This window comes from Oxyura jamaicensis, chromosome 1 (genome assembly GCF_011077185.1).
Source record: "Oxyura jamaicensis isolate SHBP4307 breed ruddy duck chromosome 1, BPBGC_Ojam_1.0, whole genome shotgun sequence".
Taxonomy (NCBI): domain Eukaryota; kingdom Metazoa; phylum Chordata; class Aves; order Anseriformes; family Anatidae; genus Oxyura; species Oxyura jamaicensis.
In genome coordinates this window covers 10149905-10162939 of record NC_048893.1, presented here as the reverse complement: position 1 = coordinate 10162939, position 13035 = coordinate 10149905, and the positions used below count along the sequence as shown (strand labels likewise).

The 13035-nt window shown below is 36.0% G+C and overlaps 2 long non-coding RNA genes across 2 annotated transcripts; one reads left to right on the top strand and one right to left on the bottom strand.

The window, feature by feature from the left end:
- The first annotated feature begins 458 nt into the window (after positions 1–458).
- LOC118173265 lies at positions 459–6361 on the top strand. The gene is made up of 3 exons (XR_004754101.1): positions 459–631; positions 4425–4431; positions 6351–6361. It is a non-coding gene; the product is annotated as an uncharacterized LOC118173265 (long non-coding RNA).
- On the bottom strand, positions 717–12338 carry LOC118173261. The gene is made up of 3 exons (XR_004754100.1): positions 12328–12338; positions 12048–12051; positions 717–935 (listed from the first exon to the last, which is right to left on the bottom strand). It is a non-coding gene; the product is annotated as an uncharacterized LOC118173261 (long non-coding RNA).
- Positions 12339–13035: the final 697 nt, after the last annotated feature.

The following is a 13035-nucleotide window of genomic DNA, read 5'->3' as shown; positions in this document are numbered from 1 at the left end:
CTTTTTCTGTGGGAGTGTGGCAATGGGGGTTGACAAGCCCCATGGTTGGTGGTAACATCTGACTCTTAACGATGAGGCCATCAGGAATGTAAAGAGTTTAGAGGGAACAAGAAGGGTGATTCAGGAGACGCCTTGCTGCCTTGCCGTCTCGGGTTGCTTGTTCTCCGGCTGCTGGGGCATGGGGGTTGCTGGGTGTTTGCAGTTGCCAGGTGAAGTTGTTGACCAATGAATAGTGATTGGGAAAGTACTGCTGTGAAGGAATGGTGTAAGAAGGGAGCTGGTCCTCAATATGGGGAGACAACAGAGATAAGGAAGTTATGTCATCAATAAAGTAGGAGCAGTTACCGATCCTAAAAGAACCCTGGTGTCCGTGTGGTCATTTTGCCGCAAATGACGCCTGAACAGGGACAACTTGAAGAACAGGAACAGGCTAACAGAACAGGGACAAAAGCAAAAAAGGAATGAATAGGGACAGGCCAGCAGAACAGGTACCAGGACAGGAACAGGGACATTGATCACGTCATTAAGATAGGTTCAGCCAAACTCAGCAAACTGCTTAAAGAAGCTCATACTGAAAGTCGCTGGAAATTGGCACACCAGAGCTGGAAAGAAGCTCAAGCTGAGAGAAGCAGTTCTCTCTGTGCTTACCTACTGGCTGAAGGTAAGCAGTTGTGCACTATGGGGAATCATTTGTCCTTAGAAATAAAAAATGTCCTGGTAACCTCACAGCTTATTCCCTTTATTAACAATCATACAGTTTATGATCCTGAAACATGGGACCAAATTGAGGTCAAGGTGAGGGACTCTGCTATTAAAAATGACAAGGTTGCAGTGGAATTGCTCGGCACCTGGTGAGCAGTCTCTGAGGCCTTAAAGAGCCATGTGGGGTCACAATCAGAAATGTGTGGTTTGCCAGATAGTGAGGGAGCTGCGGGCTTTGTAGGATACATAGGGCCCGAAGGCCGAGTTGCTTAACAACTTAAAGCAAGACATATTGTTCCCACGACTACCCCTGGAATTCTCCAGTGTTTGTAATCAAGAAATTGCCATAATCAAGAGATTGGCATTTCCAACTATGCTCCCGCAGTCATGGACATTCATAGTAATAAAGTTGTTGACCAATGAATAATTAGTGGAAAAGGACTGCTGTGAGGGAATGGTGTAAGAAGGGAGTTGGTCCTCAATATGGGGAGGCAACAGATATATAATGAAGTTATGTCATCAATAAAGAAGTAGCAGTTACTGATCCTAAAAGAACCCTGGTGTCCATGTGGTCTTAACGGCACATATTTCACAGTAAAAATACATTTCATTTTATTTAACAAAAGTAAGATGATCTTCTCATAACCAAGTTATGTTATCCATAAAGACAGAGCCCTCCAAACTGAAGAACTGTTCCCCATCCTACATGTCAAATATTCATTACATGGTTTTGAATGACATCTTTAACTGCCAATTTAAATAAAAGACCTTATGTCAAATATTCTGCATAACTTGTCATGAAAGCCCCAATTATGGGTTCAGGAAACATTTAATTCTATTTAGAAGTGCTGATTTCTCCTGAAAACACAAATGCCACGGGCATTCTTTCAGAAGGACAGCTGCCAGAGAAGCAGCAGCTATGTTCTTCTCGTGATGTTTACCATGTGCCAGATCATATACTTATATGCAAGAAACCTGGATTCAAAGTTCTTCAAAAGTGAACTCTACTACACAAATTCCTCTTTCAAGAAGAGGGTCCCAAATGCCAAAATCATAAGATGTTGCCTGCTCATTCGGGCTGCGCTTCCCGAAACAGCTTCTGTCTGGAGCTAGAGAAAAGAAACTTAGTTCTCACAGTCTGTGAACAAACTGTGCACCTGAGAAGACCCTCTATTCCCATTACTGTTTCTGTGCTTTTGTATTGATTTTGGCTGGAATAGAGTTAATTTCCTTCACAGTAGCTTCTATGCTGCTATGTTTTGGATTTGTGACCAGAAGGGTGAACACACTGATGTTTAACTATTTCTGAACAGTGCATACACACTGCCTTGGCCTTTTCTATTTCTCACTCTGTCTTGTCACCGAGGTTTGGCATGCATAAATTGGGAAGGACGTACAGCCAGGGCAGCTGACCCCAGTTGACTAAAGTGGTTCTCCATACCATATATCACCATGCTCAGCAAAAATAAATAAATAAATAAATAAATAAAAGCTAGGGGAAAGAAGAAAAAAAGGGGAGTTGTTTGGAGTTATGGCATTTGTCTTCCCAAGTAACTGTTGTGTGTAATGGAGCCCTGTTTTCCTGGAAATAGCTAAACCTTTGCCCGCCAATGAGAATGAATTAATAATGAATTAATTCCTTTATTTATTTACTTATTTATTTTTTGGCTTACACATGCAACTTTTGCATTACCTATTAAACTGTCTTTATCTCAACCTACGAGTTTTCTTGGTTTTACCCTTGCAATTTTTGTCTGCATTCCAATGCAGATGGAGTAGGAAAGCAGCTGTGTGGTGCTTCGCTACCTACTGGGGTTAACCCTCAGCAGTTTTACATGATGCCTCCTTGTATATCATGCATAGAAAGCTTTGGAGAAAGAACTAAATTTTTGCAAAAGATTATTTTTGCCATCTTTTCTGTAGTGATCTCCAGGTGGGCAATCACACATTCAAATTATTAAACATTTGCCTTAAAGAAGTAAGATAATAAATTGATCCTTTCAGCAGTAAGATCAATGAACATATCATATGACCCGAAACAATGCTTCTACTGTTGCATTCTTTGTTAATGACTCTTTATATTAGCATGGTGTTTGTTTGTTTGTTTTAATTTTTTTCAACAGGGATAATTTATAATAGTTTTCAAAGCTGTGAATCCTAGTCTCAGATATGGTAAAATATTTGAGCTTCTGTAATACAAAATCTTTCTTGTCTTTGACAGAGGGAGTTAGGAGAATACAATAATTTACTAACTTTTTAGAAAAGGGGGGACTGAGAGAGAGAGTTAGGGAAATCTTATCAAGTAGAGATAGAGTGCTGATGGCATGAAACTAGGATGCTACTTAGTGTCTTTGCTAACTATGGTGCATTGTGCAAATTAACTAAAGCAAGAAGCCTTAGGCCCCTTACCAAGGTCAGTCTCCTAATAAGAGTGTGAGCCTACCTTAAGAAACTGATAGAAACTGGTCCTGCGGATGGACAAGATCCAAGAAGCAACTCAGTCTGCGCAGAGACAAGAGGTCAACTAGCGGTGATGAGGAAGAGTCATCAGTCTTCATCCCCACGACCCCCGAAGACCATCACCAGAATACACTGAGCAAGCACAGATGGGAGGAGTTTATGGCAATGACTCCTTGGAACTAATTTTAATATGAAGCGGGGACAGGTTATGAATATGTATAGGCATATTGTGAAACTTCATGCATATGTAACTCTTTGCTGCATATAACCACGGCAAGTTGCCGCGTCAGATGCGCACGATTTTGGTGGGGCTACCCACCTCGTGCCACCCAGCGCTGAATAAACATACCTCCTTTACAATCTTACTGATTGTGGAGTCCATTTTCCGCACGTCAGTCTTTAAATATGCTATAAGCAGATATCTGCCTCCCACACACTCTTCAAACAACTGCTTACAGGTGGCAAGAAAATTGTTTTACAACTGTATAAGACCCACAGTAAGCATGTACCTTCTATCCAAAGAGATGTTAAAAGAGCCACAGACATTAACCACACCAGTAAGCCTCTTTTGTCCTGAACAAGCAGCTGGACTGAATAACTAAACACATGAATAAACATGATGTAATAGGGAATACTGAACATGATTTATTTTTTTTTTTGGGGGGGGGGGAGTGGGGGGAGTCATGCTCCACTGAAGATTAAGAGAATCAAGGATTACAGATGAGCTAATTGATACACTCTTTCTTAGATTGTCAAAGACCTTTCAAAAGTTTTTCACCAAACTTCTTAGCCTAAAAGGAAAAGTCCCCTCACAGATTAATGCTTGGTTAAAATCTGGGAAAAAAATAATGGGAACAAATAATTAGTTTAGAAACGTTGCTGTTGGAAGACCATGAGGATCTACACTTCAATGCATATGGCTAAACATAAATGGCTTTAGGTGAAGAAAAGCACAATTTTTATTTTTTATTTTTATTTTTTGATATACATGTATTCAAAGCTGTCATGCCAGAAACTGACTGCAAATAGTTGAAGATTGATTTTATGATGCTGGATGACTGGATAGTAAGTGGTCAAATGAAAATTAAGTGTTGATAAATACAAAATACTTGAAAGAAAGTTTAGCTACTTATACATCATGATAGACTCTACAATGCTCTCACTGTGGAATGGATGTTTGGATCATTGTTACTTCTCTGCAAACATCAGATCAGTGATCACCCACAATCAGAGGAAAATAGAATGTTAAAATACAGAATAAGGAGCCTTGTGACCACTGTAGAAAGCCACAGGCCTTCCATCCCATGTAAAGTACTCCTCACCCTCCTCTCCAAAAAGATATAGTAAAAGCTGTAAAAGTATAGAGAGCTGTGACAAGGATAATGAGAGGTAAGGAATGCTTCCCATATGAAAATATTTTAAATAGACTAGAACTCCTCTCAGATATATATATATATATATATTTCTTTTAAAAAAAGAGAGAGAGAGACAACTGAGACAACTGAGGGTGATCTGATAGGTTGGAAAATCATGAATGGGATAGAGAAAGTGACAGGGGAATAATCATTCACTATATCTTATAGCATGAGAATGAGAAAACACCAAGTAGAATTATCAGGCGGTAGGTCTAAAGGAAATAAAAGGAGTACTTTTTCACACAACACCTCATCATATTGTGGAATTCACTGCCACAGATTGCTTTCATTGCCAAAAGTGTAAATGGCTTCAAAAACACATTAAACAAATTAAGGAATGGAAGATCCATCAGAATCTAATTAACCTGATGATGTGGTGCAATCTTCAGTTTGAGAAATCCCCAACCAGTGTTGACTGGAAGCTTCATGGCTGTGCAGTTACTGAAGCATTTGCTGACCGCTATCAAGAATGTGATATTGGCACAAATGAGTTTTCAATCTGAATAAAAACAGATGTTCATATATTCCTCACTTTTTTTTTCCGTTTATTTGGAGTTCCCATTACACTGAGCACAATTCCTGACAAACAGTGACAATCTTCATCCAGCTTAATTTATTATTTGAGTTTATACATTTCATATGCATATCCTCATTTGTATTGATCCCATGGATTATGCCCATGAAGAGAAAGTAACAACAATTTTAGGTCAAATAAGTCCAACCAGGACCACATTTTTTCCCTATAGAATTTTTTCTCTTTCCCTTAGCCACAAAGGTTTTAAAATAAGCATCTCAGTTCCATGATAACAGTTGGGTAGGGCAGATCTGGATGGTAAGGTAGTTTTAGATTCCTTTGCCCTTGTTAAAAAAAAATAATAATAACAATAAAATTAAAAAAAAAAAAAGGTGGTGAGAAGAAAGAGAAGATACTTAGAAACAGGTAGGGAAACTATTAACACTAAGTTATAAAAGAAGATGAAATAATTGCTGATGGTTGTTAAGACTAGAACTGCCCACGACCATAAAGATCTAGCATTTTTATATGTATAATACATTTCCACATGTGAAATTTTTTTACTTTTGACCTACTTTTTGAGCCTCCTGTATTTGAATAATATGAATAAAACATTGAAAATGTATTAATTCATTATCCTGCTTACTTGTCTTTGAATGGCAGAAAAATGCTACTGAAGGGAAAAATAGTTGTAATTTATAAGGAATTTAACTAAAAGTACAATGAAGATTTTTTCATAACTGGTAGAGAAGACCCAACCAAGCTAAGAAGCAGCAGCATAGTTTTTTGTTTGTTTGTTTGTTTTTGTTTGTTTTCATCATATGCACAGTACATTATTCCAGATATTGTATAGTATTTGTATATAGATACAAAAACTAGTCAGTATACCCAGCTCAGAAGAAGCACTATGAAACACATAAGGATAAGGGAGTTGGACTAGATGATTATTAGAGGTCCCTTCCAAACTCAGATATTCTGTGATTCTGTGATTAACCCAAAGCTATCAGGTTCATTTACAGAGTAGAGGAGATAAATACAATGTCCTGTTCAGCACTGTTGCTTTAGATACAGAAGGTAAATGCTTGCAAAGAATAACAAATGCACTTTACTTGGCCATCCTGGAAAACAAGCTAAGATGCAATAACATGCATCATTATGCTACATGTTACTACATATTTTGTAGAGTGTAGGTCATCATCTTTTGTACGTTGATTTCACTCTATTAGGTATTAGGCCTCATCTTTCCCTGTTTGGTCCAGGCACATAACTGTCCTCCTCTCTTGTACAAGAGTTCAGGAAGGCATATGCTTTTCTCCAGATACAGATGAAGGGGGTCAGTCAAATAGAAATTTCTTCTGCACCATAATACCTTGTAGTTAATTGCTAGAATTTTCAGGGGTACTTTTTTTTATTCAGAATCCTAATTGTCAGGGAACTGGTCAAAGACTGATCAATGTTTTAGAAAATTACATTTTTTTTCCACTAAGAAACCAATATTCATTTATTGGTATTGCTGTTAAAAATGTAAGAGCTTTTGTAGAATGTGCTTCCAAGTCCAACCTCATCTGAAAAAAATCAGCAAGCAATTAAGTCACTATTATAGACTCAAATCCATTGACCAATTTGCATATGTCAAAGTTCCAGGACCTATAAATGTTTTTTTTTTTTTTTTTTTTTTTTTTTTTTAGGTTCCTGAAGCCAGTTCTCAAAATCTGTCATGCATAAACTGGGTAGTACCTTCAACATCTTCATGTATGGCTATAGTTTCAAAGTTTGGTGGTAAAATGTTAACCTACAGAAAAATGTCCTGATTTTCATAGGCAATGAACAACGATCCTTTTATTGACATTCTCTAGATGAAAACTTAAACCTGAAAAGCAGGTAAGATTACTTAGGTGCTTCAAGACAGATGAAAATGACCTATGTTTGAAAATGTTGGCATACATTTCATTTTGGAGAGAGTCGGAGATATGCTTTTTTTCTAGCTGTCTCACAGCAGCCTCTGTGACGTTCCACTTCTACTATGTTGAAGTGAAAAAAATAAAAAAAATAAAAATAAAAATCATACTTTGATAATAGCCTGCCTGTCTTCTTGCTGGGATGTTATTACTTTAAGTTTCAAATAGTTGAAGATTGAGAAAAGGTGTTCCCTTTCAGTACTCAAATTTCATGACCTACTGATATTTTTTTCCTATCACAGGGGAAATCCCACACAAGAGAGAGTATGTATGAGCACAACTTGCAGTTACTTTGAGATGGCAAATATCATGATGAAACAAAAGAAATTTCCCATTAAAATAAACCACATGTCAGATTTCAGCTCAGCATCAGCCAGCTCCCAGCTAAGGAAATATGCCTTAGCTGTAGATCACGGAGTAAATACTTATCTGCTTTACTCAAAGTGGCCCATAGAGAAACAAACAGAAATATGAGCTGGTGCTGAGTTCGAGAATAAACAGAAAAGCCTTCCAAGAGCAACCCAGCTCATGCTATTACCAGTGTACCCCTGAAAGAAAAAGATGTACACTTTTCCTGGCCTTAGGCAATGCTTTATTACCTTATATCAAAATAAGCCACGGAATTCAAGGCCAAGAATACTGCATTTCAAACTGCTCAGGGTATTCTCCTGTCACTGGATATAACAGCCATGAAGAACTGAAGCTTGCAACAAGGTCCAGCAAATTATTACAGATTTCCTTTGCTATAGCTAAACAGATTTTTCAGACACTTCTATTTAACCAGTTAGGAATAATAAAAATATCTTATGGGAATAAAGAAAATAATGGAAGTGAGTAAGGAAAAAAAATCCTCTTTGTTACAAGTGATTAGCATTCTCCATCCCTTAATTAGGCAGAGCAGAAAAATAAGCTACATGTACAGCATTTAGGTTAGTCCATTCAGACTGTCTCCAGCCCCACAAAATAAATAAATAAATAAATAAATAAATAAATAAATAATAATAATAATGTCAAAGTACTTAGAAATTTTTGAAGGATTTTTTTTCCTTACTACTCCATTATTTCAGTAAAAACCTATATGTAAAAGTGTATATATTAACAAATTATCTTTGGACAATGTCTACCAGGAAGAAAACTCAGAACAGGAATCATATTACTGCTTCTACTTCCTGTCTTTATTTTGCTCCCCCTTAATCATACTCTATTCTCAATTTCATAAAAAATAATATTGTCTTCATTCAGACATTCAACAAAATCTACACATTTTCAGGTCAGCCTGCTTTGGTGTTATTCCTTAGCTACACATGGGGGAATAAAATATTCCAGGAAAAACAGGTGAACTGAATTTACTGAAGTGAGAAAAAGAAGTCTTGAATGTCTGACAGAATTTTAGGCCTGATATTTAAATGTCCTCTCTGTAAGGTACATCTTGTTCTTCTTTGATGAAAAGTCAATATTAATATTTTTCTAAAATGTCTTTCAATCTAAGACCCAGACATGTGTCAATTATATAGCCCTAAGAGCTACTAAGGTAGCTCACCAAACGTTCTTTTCTCAGATGAAGTACTTAAACAGCTTCTAAATTCTTCTGTGAATGGAACAATCACTGTCCTCACACTTCATTACAAAGAAATAGGAAGGAATTGCTGGAGGGATTCATATGTAAAGCTCCCATAAAACAAAATAAAGTAAATAAATAAATAAATATTAAAACAAAACAAACAACAACAACAACAAAACTAAAATAATTTTCTGGTGAAATGAAGTTTAAATAAAAATCAGACAAGGTAAAATGAGTAATGCTGTTGACTATATTTTTACATGAAATTTTCACTTGTGAGGATGAAAAAGGAGAATATTTGTTTCACCTTGCTTTAAACCCAAAGTACTCATAGAAGGCCATCAAGATAGAGGAGTAGATTTACATATAAAATTGGAAGTCAAAATATACTAAAGTTATGAGCAATAATGAACCACAAATTAATACAATACTTTACTTATTCTCATATAGAGATCAGCTCCAAAGTAAATTGCAGATTTTAATGAACCATGTAGAAATAGATCATGTGATGGCTCCTTTGCCCAGTTTCTCCTTAAACATTATTGCTCCCTCAGTGAAAAATTTAAATGGACTCCAAAGCTAAAAGGCCCATGATCTTATATTCTTACAATCTGATTCTGGCCCGCATTTTTTCTTTTTCTGCTTGTAGTCTGCATGTCTGAGAATCTGCTTCAAAATGCTCTAAAAGATATTATGACTAAAACCTGTGGAAAACTGAATATAAAGACATTTTTACTCATATCTCAACATTCATTGTATCCCAGGATTTCCCCTATTTGCCATATTTTATATTTGGTTTGCATTTTTTTATCTCTTAAGTTTGGAAAATCAATATTTCATATTAATATCATGATGTTATTTTTCTTCCTTTTCCACGTTCTACAAACAATATCACCTGCTTCTCTTTTTTCTATCCCACATTATATAGCTAGACTAGTACTTCTTCACATGCAAACGTCTCTTCCTTCCTCTTTGTTTCACAGTTACTATCTTTCCTCCCCAGAGGTCTAATTAATAACATATTTAGTAAAAGATATAGTCATCTCTTTCTGGTTTTTAGGATTGATACATGTCAGACCTCAAGAAAGGTTTGTCCTTCAGAAGCCTGGTCTAGTTTTTCAAACTATATCTGCTGTTCTCATAAAGGAGTTCCTTTTCATGCTGTTATTTTTCTTAGGACACTTACTGATTTATTAAAATCTGATTTCTGTTACACCCCCCCCCCCCCCCTTTTTTTTAAATATTATTATTTTTAGTTCCATAGTCAAATAAAAATAAAAGGTGTTTAGAAACTAATATAATGTTAATATAATGTGGCCAGCATAGTATGACTGGCAGCTAATCACATACCACTGAGAATAAATAATTCACAAGTATGTGAATAATCACTTGTATGGCTTTTGACTGGGATAGTGTTATTTTTTTTTTTCCTATGGTTCCATGTTTTACAGTGTTGAGAATGATGAAGTGACTGGAGCATCTCTCCTATGTGAAAAGGCTGGGAGAGCTGGGACTTTTCAGCGTAGGGAAAAGTCTCAAGATTTTCTAATCAATTACTATAAATACCAGAAAGTGAGAGTGCAAAGAAGACAGAAATAGGGTCCATCCACTGGTGCATCCACAGGACAATAAGCAATGGATACAAACTGGAACACAGTATGTTCCATTCAAAAATCAGGAAACACTTCTCTATTGTGTGAGAGAATAAGCAATGGATAGCCCAGAGGTTACCCATAGAGGTAGTGGTTCCTAACTATTTGGAGATCTTCAAAAGCCATCTCCACACAGTCCTGGATGGACAATCTGCTCTGAGTGACCCTGCCTGAGCAGGGGGTTGGACCAGTTGGCCTCCAAAGATCCCTTCCAACCTTCACCAGTCTGTGATTCTGTGATTCTGAGAACACACTGATATTTACCTATTGCTAAGCAGTGCTTGCACACTGCCATGGCCATTTCTATTTCTCACTCTTGTCAGCAAGTAGGTTGCACAAAGTTGGAAGGAGGCACAGTCAGGACAGCTGACCCCAACCGACCAAAGTGGTGCTTCATACCAAATAGCCTCATGTTCAAAAAAAAAAAAAAAAAAAAAAAAAAAAGCACATCTTTCTGGGGATGGTGTGCTGGTGCCCTTCTTTTCCTGGAAATAGCTAAACTTTTGCCTGCCAATGAGAAGTAATTGAATTAATTCCTTTATTTATTTATTTATTGGCTTACACATGCAACTTTTGCATTACCTATTAAACTGTCTTTATCTCAACCTACGAGTTTTCTTGGTTTTACCCTTCCTATTTTTGTCTGCATTCCAATGCAGATGGAGTAGGAAAGCAGCTGTGTGGTGCTTAGCTGCCTACCAGAATTATACTACAACACCACTGAAATTTAATGTATTCAAAAATATATCAATCACTGAAATATATATATATATATATTTAAAAAATAAAATGTACAGAAGTTAGTATCAGTTATTTAGAAAATAGAAGAGTAACTTTTCTATGAACAGCCCAGCTGAGTTTTGGCTATATCAAGAACTTGCAGACATCACAATTATAGTTAGATGGATCTGTATGATTTCTCCTTTTTTGGTATTGCATTTCAAAAACTCTGTTGAAAGAAATGGCGTGAGAGAGACAGGAGTGATGAATGCACTGAAAAATTGTTTCCTGTCGTAAATGACTTTATAAACCTACTGGGAAATTTTTCATGTCTACATCTGGTAGATGGTGACTAATGCAGGATAATCAAATTAGAAATCATTCAGCCAGTAGGGACTAGTGACCACACGAAGGCCTAGTGTCTAAAGCAAGATTAGAAGTTGATATGTGTAAATCACAACTGATTCTAATCAAAAACAGATGCCTGATTTTAGACAGGTCTTCATGAACAAGAAGTCAAGAAAGCTTAGAAACAATTTAGTGTATGGAGACAACAAAACGCAGACTACACGATAATACAATATATTATCAGTCAATAATATTCTATACAATAGGGTATGCATAGTTTAAAAGCACAGTATCTACCTGCAGGTTGTGTAATGAATGTAAATGAATAATACTTAATGTACACATCATGTGCAAATATCTTGTGAAAATATGGAATTAATGATTAAATTGGACATATAATATTCTTATTCTCTTATTTTTGATGGGCTAGCACCATTAGAATTAAGTATTTGTTATTAATTTATAGACTGAAAATATGGTTTTGGTGATTACATAGATATTTTTATCCTAAACCAAATCAGAAATAAACATTTTAAAATATTCCTAACAGTGAATATCAATAAAGAATCATAGAATATTTGGAGGAAAAAAAAAAATAAAATGTCTGTGGTACTTGTAAATCAATTTTCTTATTTACTTCTGCAGCTCAGTGGAACTTTCCTATGATCACAGAATAGTTGACGATGGCAGGGACCTCTGAAGATCATCTAGTCCAACCCCCCTTGCCAAGCAGGATCACCTAAAGCACATTGCACAGGATGCAATCCAGACAGGTTTTGAATATCTCCAGAGGAGACTGCACAACTTCTCTGGACAACCTGTTCCAGTGCTCTGTCACCCTCACAGTAAAGATGTGCCTTCTCATATTCAGCCAGAACTTCCTGTGCTTCAGTTTGTGCCCATTGCTTCTTGTCCTATCACTGGGCACAACTGAAAAGAGACTGGCTCCATCCTCTCGAATAATAATTTATACATATATTTATATATATATCTTTACTGTACTGATCCTATGTAAAATGTGTCTCAGTGTCTATTGAAGAACATGAGTTAAATAAAGGGACGGTATAGTTTTTTCTATCCTAATCATTTTCACAATCTGTTGTCATAGTTCAGGAGTACTGAATATATAGATATGTCTCAGTACTTTGAAGAGCAAATACTAAACATAACCTTCTGAATTTATTTTTGTGCACTTATCTTATTCACGTAGTTAAAAAAAAAAAAAAAAACTAAACATCATAAACCATCTGCTGTATTACACAGGTTTGAATTCATGCATATAGAGAATGTCCTGTATCTATAAGGTATGTAGATACCTATATCTACATATAGATATCTATAGGGATATGTATATATCTAGGGATATGTATATATCAAAAATACAATGTAGATATCTAAAGATATGTCTTGATGTAGAAAGATTTCTAGTGCTAGCAGAAGACAATTCTCTTTATAAAGCCAAGAGAATATTTTATCAGTAACAAGCACAACAGTAAATATTGAGAAAATAAGTTTGACATTCAGATAAATTAAAGATTTTAGCAAAGTGTTTGTGAAATGCCAGAGTACAAGTTAATTTTACTAACTGAGATCCTTTATGATTCTTCAATATTTAGTTAATTTCTACTTCTGATTATGTGATTTTCAGACACTGATTTTTTGTCATCTTCTTGTTCTGAAACTGTTCATGTGACTCATTATAGAT